This window comes from Protopterus annectens, chromosome 4.part1 (assembly GCF_019279795.1).
Source record: "Protopterus annectens isolate FY-2018-M chromosome 4.part1, PAN1.0, whole genome shotgun sequence".
Taxonomy (NCBI): domain Eukaryota; kingdom Metazoa; phylum Chordata; order Ceratodontiformes; family Protopteridae; genus Protopterus; species Protopterus annectens.
The window spans coordinates 636137056-636151994 of record NC_056734.1 but is presented as its reverse complement, the minus strand read 5'-3'; positions in this window follow the sequence as shown (position 1 = coordinate 636151994).

The window sequence follows — 14939 nt, the reverse complement described above, 5'->3', positions numbered from 1 at the left end:
TGTCATTTTAGGTCTCAACATAGAAAAAAGTGAAAAAATTGTTTTGTACAGAAACCCATACTCTTTCCTGGCCTGAAACCATACCAGCATTATATATTTATGCATCTGAAAATATTTATTTATTTCACTCTGAACAAAAAAGAAAGGTGCACATTTTCTACTAATTAGTAAATATTCCAGTGTGTCAATTTTCAACAGACAGCCTCACTCCACTTTCTTTCTGAATTCAAATAAAAACATCTATCTACTCCATCAACATATCCTTATGAATTTCTAGGGAAAAACTCCTGGAATTACCCCTTTCACTGTGCTTTGCACAAATTAATATCTTTTATGAAAAATATATGTTTACATTATTTATGTTTCTAGAAAATGACTTTGAGCAATTTAAATTCAAAGCACTGCTAGTGATACTATTATCATGAATTTATATCTATGATATACTAGCTTTATTTATTCTAACCGTTTGGGAAATACCATAGATTCATATCTATCAAAACAAGAAAAATAAACATATTTTGCAATAACCTATACAATCTTTCAGATTTCATTGTCAGCCTTTCAGGAAATAGCCATACGATACTCATTACAAACAAGCAATTACTATTTCTATCATATCCTTAGGGGCTTTGGTGCAGCTCTGTGCTGAATTTGACCACATTACTTCAATGGCTACAGTCTATGTCATGTTATTTGCAGCTTGTGGTAAATATTTTCGAGTAAAATGTGTTCACTTTTTGGTTGTGATTTAATAACTACTTAGTAGACAAATATTCTAGGCCATTATTGTACTCATTTGCTGACTAAAAGTTGAATGTAACACCTGTAACAGAAGTAGATTATATAGCAAGACCAAAGCCAACGCAGTGAGTGTCCTTCAAATTAAATGTTAAACTGAAATCCCATTCTGATTTAGTTGTTGGTAGTTCAGGTGGATATAAAAAATCCAATGCCACTTTTCAAAAAGAGAAGGGGTCCTTTATTTACAAAACAAATTCTTACTTACAAATATTTACATATTTACAAATATTTACAAATGTACAAAATTAGAGATATACAAATCTATTTATACAAGTTCATAATTTCCTTTACAGTCATATTAAATATTGATCCCTTTTATATCCACACTCCTTTTTCCATAACCATCATTTGATTTTTACTTAATATTGTTGCTAAAATCAATTTACTATTAAACAAAATTTTATTTATTCTTTCATTCTATATAACCCATGTAACATAATATAACTTTTTATTTATTATTTTAACATATTCTTTACTTCTATTCTTATACTACTCATATTTAATCATATCCATATTGTATTCACTTCTTTTATATCTTCAAAAAATTATCTTTACATAGTTTCACCATAACTTTCTTACTCTTTAACATTTCAAAAACACGTTCCATAATTTCTTCTTCTTGACAATGTAAACATATTCTGACCCTGGGATTCAGTAGACTCCATGTAGGGAATTTACCTGTGTGCATGGTGATGTGCAGTGAGCAGCAACGCTAATTGCATATTCATGCTGCGCACCGTGTTTAAATGTAAATAAGCACAGTTTCATGGCTGGCAACAGTGCTGCCAGCCAAAAACTGTAATGCAACACAGATAGCAAACTTTTTTAACTCAGAGCACAATAGGTTAGTGGGTTTGTGTGGAATACCACAATGATCACCAGGGCTTAGCATATAATATTTATCATAGCTCTCAGTCTCTTACTGCAAGAAATCTGGACAAAGCACAATTCAATGGGTGGGACAATGACCCAGAAATAAGGACAGATTTTTCATATTTGCTCTTTTAAACTTAGAAATGTGCTAGAATAACAAGGGGAATAACAAGGGGTTTGTTTCAAAATACATTTTCTAAAGCATTTGAAGTCTGAAACTCAAATGTATGTAATTATTATGTGACAGCAGTCCTGAGATCATCCCAGTGATATGGCAGAAAACCACAGGTTTTATAAGAAACACACCAAAAGATATATAAAGCAAAAATCTGAAACTCTACAAAAATCTGGACAGTTGAAAAGTATGATAGTTATCTATACAGTCCAAACACAGTACAGGACAGTGTATTCAGTACAGATTATTTTAAAATTCCATTCCTGGCATTCTGTAAGTTGTGTAAATGATCTGTAAAGGTACGTGGACTGCCATGTAAAATAAACACTCAGGATAAATGTGTGCATTGAACAGAGACACACAGATGAATTGTAGGAATGAACACAGAGAAAGAAGACAGGTGAAACAACCTAATGCATGGCAGATGAGGGCATGTCAATGGAAGACAGCTGTTGCAGCAACACTAATCACATATCAGTATGGTACAGTGTGGACTGCACAGTAAAAATATGTATTATTTGACTGTCACACAAGGTGACATAACAATGGGTAAGATGCCTGCATGGGATAAGTATCCTTTCAAGAGCAATGCAGAGGAAATATATCAGGGATGTGATATATAAATTGGGGTAGGGTGTATATTGTGAAGCTGTGCAAACTGATTTGCCTGAATATGAGTGTAATCTCAGCAGAGGTCTCCAGCAATTTGGACACAAGTAAAGGCTCATGGACAATATTAAAAGAAGAAAGCACAATCATGGTCAATATCAGAATAATATCACCAGTAAACCCATGTCCCTGACATAATATATGTGATTTAGAGTGAGCAGAGATGATTCTGCACACACTTATGCAACTATTGTGACATGTTCACACTCTATGATGGTAATTATGCACACTGTCCGGGAACTGTAACATCTGTTGGAGGTGTTAGGAGGGACACTGCTATACTTGTATGTGACATTATGATCAATATAGGCTAGCTGACTGGAGTGAATGGTAGATATATATGGCGCAATCCACACTGTCACAAATGTTACCAATGCTAGTAACATTGTCAAACAGCTATGTATGTACTGCGTGCATCACCAGAATAGGGAGCACACATGCATCTGGTGTAACAAACTCAGTAGTTGTTTTAAATACAAATAATTATTCAGTACTGTGACCACATGCTGGCAAACTTTCCACTTACCATCTACCTCAGGATACAGGTCACATACCTAATCATCTGATTATAGGGCATGATGTCTACATTATACTTGGGTTGTGTGTTTGTTTTCCTGATGTAAAAAATCCCCCCATGTTTTTCTGTCACTGCAGGTGTTGTCATGTCTGTGGCAGAATCTTTGGGGTGTGTTGATACTGTCTGTATTATACTAACACCACAGTTGGAGTCAAGTATTGTCCACAATCTGTAGTCCTTCAGGTAGTTGTTTGGGCACAAGGTGTATATGTCATCTGTGATGTCTGTCACTTAAATAATGGGCAGGAAAGGGTCTAGAAGTCACCCCTAATGTGTGGACCTGAGATATAGGTCACTTCACATATTTCAACATATTTAGATACCACATATGTGATACAGGGGTCTACCCACTTGATGATATAGGTGTTTATGGCCACATATGACAGTGCTGAGTGAATACCTCAATATGGATTTGTTTCAAATGCCTTGGGGTTGTCAAGTTCAACAAGATGATACTGTTATCGTTGTAAATGCCCTTGATGACCACTTTAAGGACATCTAGCAGATGTAATATACATGATATAGCATTAAAAACTCACACAGATCTGTTGCACACAGCTGTGATATTACTAGTGTCCATTAAGAAAAGCTCCATGATGACATGCTGATCTACCTCACAGATGAGGAGAGTCAGGATGTGTCTACACATGCATGCATTGGGTGCTGCCCTCCCCAACTCAGAAGTATGTATGTTGATGTACACCATTCTATAGGAGGGTGGGTTGACGTGCGTATTAAACCATGTCAGGAATGTGTATGTGAGATGTCACATTTTAGGTGACCTGTGATGTTGTCACAGCCCATTGATTCTGTGTGATAGGCCTGAATGAAGGAAAGACCGTGCATACTGGTGATCCTGATCTAGCCTGGGGTTTGAACACAATCCCCCATACAGGTATCATTGAGAAACACCCCGAGCTGAGGATCAAACCTTATGTTACCAGATGGGTAGCCAATTGCCTCACTGAAAGAACACATGCTGTGAAAGCTGGTGAATCAACCTGTATGAGTATAGCTGTCACCACTGGCATACCTCAGGGATCTGTCCTTGGCCCTTTACTGTTTGGAATATATTTCTCAACAGTTCAGGCTAAACTAGACTGCTTTTGGCTTACCACATTTGCTGATTCTGGCATATTAGATGCAATCATTGAGTCCACCTATGATGATAAAATATTACAATAGGGGAAGCACAAATAAATGTTTGATGACAAAGCAACATGGTCTACAAATAAATGCAAACATGTGTCTTTATTTTGTCCTTCTGAAAAGTGGAATTCCCTGCTAATTACAGCATTGACAACAGTCCTGTTATGCTGAAACCCAGTGATTCAAGCACTGGGAACACACATACAGAGCAATCTGAACTTCGACCATCAAGGATCCATACACATATTGAAAGCCTATGTTGTGCACAGCATAAGTCATGCCATTGTATTCAGACTTGAGGATAATATCACAGCACTGTACTCGAACCTCATCAGAACATCAATATAGAGTATAATGCTTTCTTTTGCATGTCCCTCACCAGACAATTGCAGCAGATGGAGAGATCACAGTGGTTTCTCAATAAGAAAATGCAGGGCCTACTAACTATGCCATAATGTATATGGGTAGACTGAAATCCATGTCATTGTAATCTGTATCATATAAGATGAGGTGACTTCTGCCTGACCTTCAAGCAAGTCTCTGACCCTGCTCTGGTGGAAATAGTGCACATTCACAAATCAGACATAACCGATGACATCAGCGGTGTCTGGTGAGGAGAATATGGCAATAACAGTGCCCCACATGCTGGTGTAAAATTCTCTCTCTCTAATGTCAAGCAAGTGCACATACACGCACACACACACCAGATGATTGCAGTAAGAATAGAATCCCTACCTATCCAACTGCACAAACTGCAGAACTATGTATTTAAGACAAGTGCCACAGCTCAAGTCTGACTTGAATTGTCTCAGACAGCACTTTATAGCTGATAACATCAGCAGCATCTGGTAAGGAGAATATGGCATTAACAGTGTCCCAAATGCTGGTGTAAAAGGCCATCTTTAATGTCAAGCAAGTGCGCGTGCACACACACACACACACACACACACACACACACACACACACACACACACACACACACACACACACACACACACACACACACACACACACACACACACAAATGCAAATATGCACACACACCAGTTGACTGTCATGAAAACAGAACCCCTACCTAAGTACACAGACTACAGAGCTCAGTAATTTATGCAAGCATCATGGCACAAGTTGACTTTTACAAGGCTGCAGGATAACTTACAGTGCATGATATCAGCAATGGATATAGGAGAGTAGATGTTGGGAAGCCTGCATGAAATGAATGTGTAGGCATGTACAAGTATCAAAATACTATCAATCCATGGGACTGGAGCAGAACTGTAGAATATCCACTTTTACTCTTCTAGCTACACACACACACACACACACACACACACACACACACATACACACACACAAACACACACACACACACACACACATGCACACACACAAACACACACACACACACACACACACACACACACACACACACACACACACACACACACACACACACACACACACACACAGAGTTAACTGCAGTGAGAACAGAACCCGTACCTATCTAAGATAGACAGACTAAAGAATGTAGTAATTCACATATATGCCACGGCACAAGCCTGATTTTTACAAGGCTGGAAACCAACTTATATTGCATGACATCAGCACTGGAAGTAGGAGAGAAGATGTTAGGAGGCCTGCTAGAAATGAATGAGTATGCATGTGCAAGTATCAAAATAGTGTCAATCAATGGGATTGAAGCAGTAACTGTAGGACACAACTCCTGCTCCTCTGGCTAAACACACACACACACACACACACACACACACACACACACACACACACACACACACACACACATACATCCACTCACACATACACACATACACACACACACACACACACACACACACACACACACACACACACACACACATGCACAAACGTACACACATGCACACACACACACACACACACACTTGACTGCAGTGAGAACAATACCCCTACCTATTGAAGTAAACAGACTACAGAACTCAGCAATTTATGCAAGCAAAATATCACAAATCTGATTTTTACAAGGCTGCAGGCCAACTTATAGTGCATGGCACCAACACTGTATGTAGGAGAGAAGATGATGGGAGGCCAGCATAGGTTCATAGCTTCATAGGTTCCTAGGAGGTTACTAGACTAATGGCCCTAGGGCCTTTACAAGTCTAGCCAAGTAAAAACCTAAGGCCTTTACAAGTCTAGCAACATAAAAACCCAAGTACCCTTATTGAGCACAGTTAGATATTCATTGTTAGCAGAGTGACTTTGTGATCAGCACCAACTGTCCTTGTGCATGAGAGACATAGGTGTCACCCCTGGGGTGAATTTATAATCACCCATCCAGTTGTCAAATTTGTGCTTGAACAAGGTCATTGAGGAGCACTGCTGCACTTGCAGTGGGAGCTTAATGCAGAGGAGTGGCAATCGCTGGAAGGAGATATATCTGTTGCTCCAATATGCTCTGTTTATATCACAGGCCAGGTCAAGATCCCAGGAGCAAGTGATTCTTGTCCCATTTGACTTGTAGATGTCCAGCATTTACATTATGGCAGGATCAGAGACTGCTCTGTAGGGCAGGCCTACATCAATTCTCAGCAGCCTGTATGATAGTACAGTGACAGGGATTTCAGACTTTTGTGTATGTCATGTTTTGGAAGTCCTGGATTCTCTTGGTCAGAAACCTCTGTGGTCCCTCTAGTTGATGCAGTGTCTGGTGAAGTACATATTGAAGGGAACATTGTACTCAATTAGTCATCTGATAAGGGTTGAGTACAGTGTATCTATGGCATTCTGGTCTTGGATATACCCTTAGTTATGAGGTAGGCAATGTAGAAGGTGTGCCTTACCACTACAGACACATAGTGATTGAAGTTTAGATTGCCATCAAACTGCTTTTTCAAGTCTCGCACCACTGAGTTTGAGCTTAGAGGAGTGCTATGTATAACATAATTAGGAGGACTACTTTTATGCCAAAGAGGACAGTGAGGCATTTTCTTGTGTTAAGTTTCAGTCTATCAGTTTGGCACCGGTCATGTGTCTGTATCAGACCTTTCTGTGATATGTTAACATCATTGAGGGATGATATATGATTTCACCCACTTGACAGTACTCTGCAAATCTGGTAAGCCACAGGCCATCTACCTTTGCCTGGACCTCAGATAAATAGTTTGCAAACAGTGGAAGGTCCAGCATAGATCCTTGTGGTACTTCACTGGTAACTGCTTTACTGGTGGAGGTGGACTTCCCAACTTTGACAGTGTGCATTTTGTCAGTGAGTCACTTGGGTACCCATCTAGTATGGGTTAAGCACCAATTGAGAGAGTTTCTTTATGATACCTGAGTGGGGGTTGTGTCAAAGAGCTTGGCTAAGTCAAGATAGGTGGTATGCTGTGTTATCCCTCATCCAGGGCTTTGGGGACATTATCACAGAAGTACACTTGGTTTAATAAGCAAGAACTACGAACTACACTTGACAAAACCAATATGAATGGGGTCAAGACTACTGAAGGCCACCTATGTCCCTCTGGATAAAGTCCATGATGAATCTCACCATAGCCTTGCAGAAAAGGCTGGTTATGCTTATGGGTCGATAGTTCCCAGGGTCAGTTGATGGATGTTTAGGCATGTTCAACTGTGAAGATAGTTCTAGTTCTGCATGTTACTAGTTTGACTTGCATTGCATATCACACAAACTTTAATATTAATTTATGTAGTGTAGGTGATATATTTGTGAAAAAGTACTGGAGACACCAGGGTTGCAGTGCATAGGGAGAGGTGACACATGGCTACATTGTAAATATGTGACATATTGTTCAGTTTGTTAAGTTTTCACATGTAGTTTCATGGAAGAAACAGTAAAATGAACAGTAAACAGCTCTAATACATGTTAAATTTGACTTTGCATAATGCAGCAGCTAGCAGCAGGTTTACATGACAGTTAGCAAAGTGTTTACACATGCAAGGTACACATTTCCATTATTTTGCCTGTGTGCAGGTAGTTAAACACTGTGCAAATTCCAGCCTGAGTGCTAAAAGTCTGACAGTTAGTATTGAGTCTATGAAACACACCTTTTGCTTAGTTGACTCTGTGGCAGCAGGTGTAAATGCATTGATACATATCTTTTTTAGCCCAGATGATACTGGGTTTGAATCCAGGTGTATCTAATACGTTTACATAAATGGTGATAATGCAATGACATCAGTTCTTTATAGTACATGTGTTGCTGTGTGTTGGCATAGCACAATGGGTCTAAGCAGCATTGCGTGGAGGTAACCACAGCATTGTAGGGATGCTAACTATCTCTTGACATTGTTATGCAATGCCAAACTCCATACAAATATAGAGGCCAAAATATGAAGGGATCCATTGCTTTTTCCGCAACTTATGTGAGTTGTGTGTGATCCTATTTTCTGACCAGATTACAGGTGTTAAAATGGGATAGATAGGAAAGTAGTGAAATGAGGAATGAGCAGGGGGAAGAAAAAAGGGAAATCAATACAGCAATGTGCAGGAGGGAGGTAGGAAAGAACCATAGCTATCCATTTCTTCAACGGTAAAAACTGATAATATATATGGAACATATTAGCTGAATTTGGACTGTCATCTACAGAGAGAGGGGTGACAACAAAGTAATCATGTTGTATAGCCAATTTGGACCAAATCAAGTCTGTCAAGAAGACACATATGCAAAATGGAGAGCTTTGTATGGGATGATATTTTTTGTGGGACAGGTGCCTGACTTTTTTTTACATTCAGTAAGAGAAGAATGCTAGGTAAAGGACATAGGTATATCTGGGACAGGTAAGATGGGTAGGGGAGGAAGCAAATGCAAACAAACAAGAAACATGGATAGTGAGGGACATGAAAGGTCGGAGGACATCATGATTGGGGTGTGGGAGGGGACAACACAGGCTTATGCCCATCAAACTTGTAGACAGTGAAAATCAAGTCCTTATCCACTGGACTGTTAAAACTTCCCCTTATTCCACTGGTGGTTGGCGTGCTTGACATATTCTCCTCCTAAGGACCATGATGGAGAGCAGCATCTCCATCTGGCATAGGCGTGCACCAGTGGTGTAGTGCATGACCCTATGCACCAACCCTGGCATCTCTCAGTTGCTGATGAAATCCTCACTTCCCCCACTGCTCTATGAAGGTACCACTGCACCAGCTGTTGGGGCAGTACTACATGAGGCACAGGTAGTACAGGGGCAGCACAGGCAGTGCTGCCAGGTTAGGTCCCAGATTCGCTGTGCATCGGTATCCAGTACAGCAGGGACAGGTTGATCCTCTCGGGCTGGCCTACCTCAGTGTGCTGTAGAACATTTAGTGTTGTGGTACAGATAGATGACATGGAGTCATTTTGACTACACATAATAGAAAAAAAAGAGAGACAGAAAAAAGAGAGAAAATGAGTACCATCATATGTGACATACAATGCATTAACACAATTATACAACTCTTTTATATGAAGTATTACATTTAATTATATCTCCTAATAAATACACACTATAACTGCAGATTGCTGACAATACCCCTTGAAATGTACATATGCATGTTCCAATTATACAGATTACAATTAACAGCAGGGCATTTGTGCCACTTGTATAGAATTTTAATTTAATGTAAATATTATTAAAGAAATGCAATATTGTATAGTTGTGATTCATGGTCTCTGAACCCACAACCTCTGATTACAGTCTAATATTTGACTCCTACATTTGCTTTGTGCTATAGAATAATGTATGCATGCTTACTTTTACAGTTAGGATATGCATGCTCAATTTGCTACAACTGTTTAAAAAAAGAAAAATCTATCTTTACCTTTTAAAGCTAGAATAAAACTTGTCTTGTGCTGCATACATACCACTTGCTCCCCTCAGTCTCTCCATCTGAGGAACATGAACCTGTCTATTAAACTCACATTTGGTATTAGCTGGGGAAAGAACATAAGAACATTATGTATACCAGCTTTGCCTATATTTATCTTTCTAACCATTACAAGTACTCTCTTATGATCATACTTACACAGCTTTGGGATGTCTGCAGTCTCAAATTAATTCAACCAATGGTTAAGGGTATCCCTTTTATGCTTGTGCAGGTCATCAAAATTATGCCTCCACTGCTCTCCAGTGCATGGGATTCCAACAGCACTGGATACAGCCTGAGCCAAACTATTCCACACCTCAGACTTGTACTAGGAGCCAGAATAGTAGCCCTGCAGAAGCATTTGGCTGTTGCATTTTACCAGTAGTCCAATGGATATCCTGGACTCTTGGACACCACACCTCTGTACCCAAAACTGGGCAGCTTCTTCTCTAATGGCAGACATGTCTAATATCCAACATATAGCAATGGCAACTGATGCTTTCCCACCAATTCCAGTTATCACATTTACCGGTAGTGTGCAAACCTGAACAATAATGCCAACTGCATTTGTGTGATGTTAAGCAGAGTGCAACAGTGCCAAGCAGGGTGGATATAAATACTTGAAACTGGAAGATTAATATTATACTTGGCCTTAGTGTGAGGCATGTCTGATGATGTAGCTTGGAAATAAATACTGGAAATTGGAAGTTAACTGTTAGGTGAGTTTAGTTTGAGACATGCACTGTGGGCATAAATATCATGACCTGACACATTTGTTTTTGCCTTTATACATTGATAGCATTGATGTTTACAGTGTGTGATTCAAACCCAGGCATAAAGGGCACAACATTTTCTTCCATAGCATTAATTGTCTATCATTTCTACAGAAGAAGTGCTGTTCGGACATAGTCAGGAATCATTCATAAATACAGGTGACAGTTTGAGGTGTTACACATGTATGTGTGTGACCTGGCAAGGTTCTTGTATATAAATCCAGTTGTGTATGTGTGTTATTTAATTATGAAAGCCATGCAAGTCAGGATAGAAGAATTATACTTACAGAAATAGAGTAGACAGTATATGCTCACTCATATATCTGTAGACAGTAGACCCTCAGTCATACATATGAAAACAAAATAAGGGTATCTTATCCCTAATACATATAATTCATATCAGCTCTACTATTTAAAGTGTTATAAGTGAGAGAGAATATAATGTGAAGTGGAACAATAGTAAAAATGTATAAACTGTTCTGTATTAGAACCCAGAATCATGTGTATGGCAATCCCACACTTACACCTATTGCCACAAGAATGTTGAAATAACACTTGTCTATTTCTCAGTTCATTGCTATAAACTGCACTGTCTCAGCAGGAAAAATAGGTTGCACACCCTGTACTAGAACCCAGGACCATATGTAATTTATACCTACACTTGCACCTGCTGCCACAGGACTAGTTATATGACATTCCCATAATTTCCTACTCATTCTTAAGTTCTTTGTGTTAACTGCCACGCATTGCTGCTTAGCTTGTTTGCACAGTTCACAACAGAATTAATTATTGACTGTCTGAGTCCTGTCTGCGGGTGTTGAAGAATCTTGCCAATCACAAAGCAATGCTGCACAATGCCGCATAGCAACGCTGACCAATGAAAAACAAAAATTGCAACAATGTATTGTTTTTTACCTTTGCACTTTTATATCCACCCTGTCTGCAGGTCTTTTGTCTGCTTCCTAGGTGGGCCACAAGTCCAGATTTGCAGATTGCTAAGCATTGCACAAACAAGATAAGCACAGCCAAAGCTGACATTCATTTTCCTCCATTTCCCTTGTTTGCACTAAGCCATGCACCATGCAAACACTGGCCAAAAATGAAAAAAAAAGTAAACTGTGGAAAAGCAATGTATGACACTACAAAACGTTAGTACACATGAAATATTTGTACCGAGGTCTAGGCTTGAACTCTCACTTCAATAAACCTTTAGAGCACAGTAAAGGTGCCTTATCCCAGTTTGCCATACAAACACCTTTGCAGCAGGGAACTGAAATCATTCTGCATACAACCAACTGCAACATCATGTACAGTACTAGGAAACCATATAAAGTTATTTATAAATGTATTAATTTTGTATGTAGTTCAATGAGTGATCACATAATCATTTATGAGTATTACTTGTAAATATGCAGCTCTGTATTACTTCTCTGTGTTTGTTGCTCATTCTTGTCTTATCTGACCAATTATCTCAGACATGCAGTCTGTAAGCCATTCTATATCATTGTCCTTAAAATGTATGATGATATTAAATGGCAATAGTATAATATACACTAGCTAACAAGGGGGGGGTTGGATGTTAATGAACAGAACCCATGAAGTCTGTGCTGCTTACTTACATTTCCAACATTGACAAAATTACTTCTAACACTTTGTAAGTGTAATCTAACGCACCCCCTGGATGTAGGGCAGTCTGAATTGCTGTTGTGTTTCCTTCTCACCACCAGTAGTCATTCACAGCTGCAATCCATTAAAAACAAACGCTGAGGAAATGCTTGCACTATGTTTATATGAAATACATGGAGCCAAGTATTTGTGATTCAGCAATTCTAATAAGTTCACACCTGATTTACATATTTACCATCTTGACAGCCCTGAATCTACACCATGAAAAGGAAAGTGTGTAGCTAGGGAACCTGAAGTTGAGGAGACTTGCTTATGTGGAGATCACAGAAAAGAGGTTATTACTTTGGGATCTATCTGTACAGAAGATTACAGAACTTGAGAAGGTGTTCCTGCATTTTTCAGCTATATACTACATATGCTGAATTGTCATTTATAAAAATCTGTTCAAATATTTATATATGCATTTTGATTAGCATATGCTGTACTCCTATCTGTATGCATTAGTTAGAAGTGTATTGAGGGCATGGGCATGTTTAGCAGAGCATTTTACAGGTATACATCATTGGCAATACCTTAAAATGAAATGTTCTGTGTTAAATCTGTAGACATGTTTCAGGGACATTTCATTTGATAGTACTTTTAACATTTAACTGATGGTTTGCTAGCAAAATGTGTCATTTCCCTACTCTTCTGGGGGTGTAGAAGCAAAGCTGCATTATGGCACAAACAAGGATATCTAGCTATTGTTGCTCTCCTGTTTTTTTTTTTTTTTTTTTTTGCATCCAGCTTGTTGTTCAATTTTCAAATCTCTAGACTGTTTTATGTTTCTCCAGTGGGTAATTTTTATCTGTGAACAGTTATTTTGTAGTTATGTGATAATTATGTGTATTATCCTTCTGTTGCCTTTTAGGACATCTAGGACTTTGACATCCAGTTGTCTTAATCCCTGAAAAACACCTTTCAGTGACGGTGAGAATCATGTCACTGTGGAAGCTTTTAGGTGACATGCTGCCTTCCTGCTTGAGAAGAGACATGGAAATATGTCAGGCAGAATGCAAATTTTGCAGCAGATAGTTGAATAGCATGTCCTTGATATTAGTAGTCCTGTTTCAGGGACAGCAACTATGTCCCAGGAAGAGCTTACAGATAGGATTTTGTATCTCAGTTGTTAAATACTGTTGTATGGTAAAATATTTGCATCAATAAGTTTGTTCTGTTTAACAAGAAGTTGGTTGGGAGGGGAATGAAGGTTGTTACAGTTAACAACACATTCTGATTGATTACACATGTGGCTTAGGTTGGGCTTGTCATCCAAGTTCTTGTTGAAAGTATAGTTATTGGACATATAAATGGCAAAAATGTTTTACCCCTTGTATTACTGTTAATTGTAATGATATTGCCTTTACCTTTTGCTTAATTTCTTCCAGGACCATCTGGCATAGGAAGCATACCATCATCTGCACATGGTAAGCAAAATATTTTTATGTCAGTACTGATGAGCAGTTCAAAGATATATTTTAGTATGTGATGTTGATGTCAGGACTGTTGTGTGTATTGCTGTCCTGTCTGTAATAGTGGCACCACTGCTATTTTTTAGCATATATTGAACTATAGTACTGCAGGTATTAATTATTTCCTGTGTTGCTTATTATCACTGGTGAGCCTGACAGTAGAAGTGTGGGACATCTACCACCAGATGTCAGCATATCAGCAGAGTCTGGTGATGGTGTTGGCCCAACAGAGGCTCAGTCCAGGGGTACAGAGGTTGAAGCTGGCACTGAGGTTGACATACAGCCATTACATTTCCATCAGACAGAGCCAGTAGGCATACTCCTATCCATGCCAGTGATCCCTCAGATACTGGGCAGGTGGAGGGCAAGACAATCGATCAGGGAAGTATAGCTACTGTGGCTTCAGTGCCTGTTGACTCTGGCCATAGCCAAAGTGTGGGCAAGGTGCCATGCAGGAGGAATGTTAGGGGGGCTCGGAGGAGGCCTGCTGTCCATCCTCCACCTGATCTATGTGTCTCATCTCATGCCACTCAATGTATGTTTAGGGCCATCATGGAGGCACAGACATTTTCCCATAGGTCCTCTAGAGAAATGCTTGTGGTTGAAGACATGGCACAGGCTGACATGCGTGACTACCACCACCATGTTGCTGATTCAATGGATAGGTTGAATAACACTTTAAAATGTGCGGTGTCTGCTGTGAAGGGGAAGGCATTCTTGTGGCTGTAGGTCAGTGACATCAAATGCTGTTAGCCAATGTGGCCATGCCCAATCATGCTCCCACAGTGGCAGTACTTCCACTGTTCCATAAGTTGTTGAGCTGTCTTCACCCAGACATGTAGGTCATGGAGTCATGGTCTTGGGAGTCATCATGAGAAGAGCTCATCCAGCAGATGTTAGTCACATTTAGGTAGCAGCAGTGCATCTG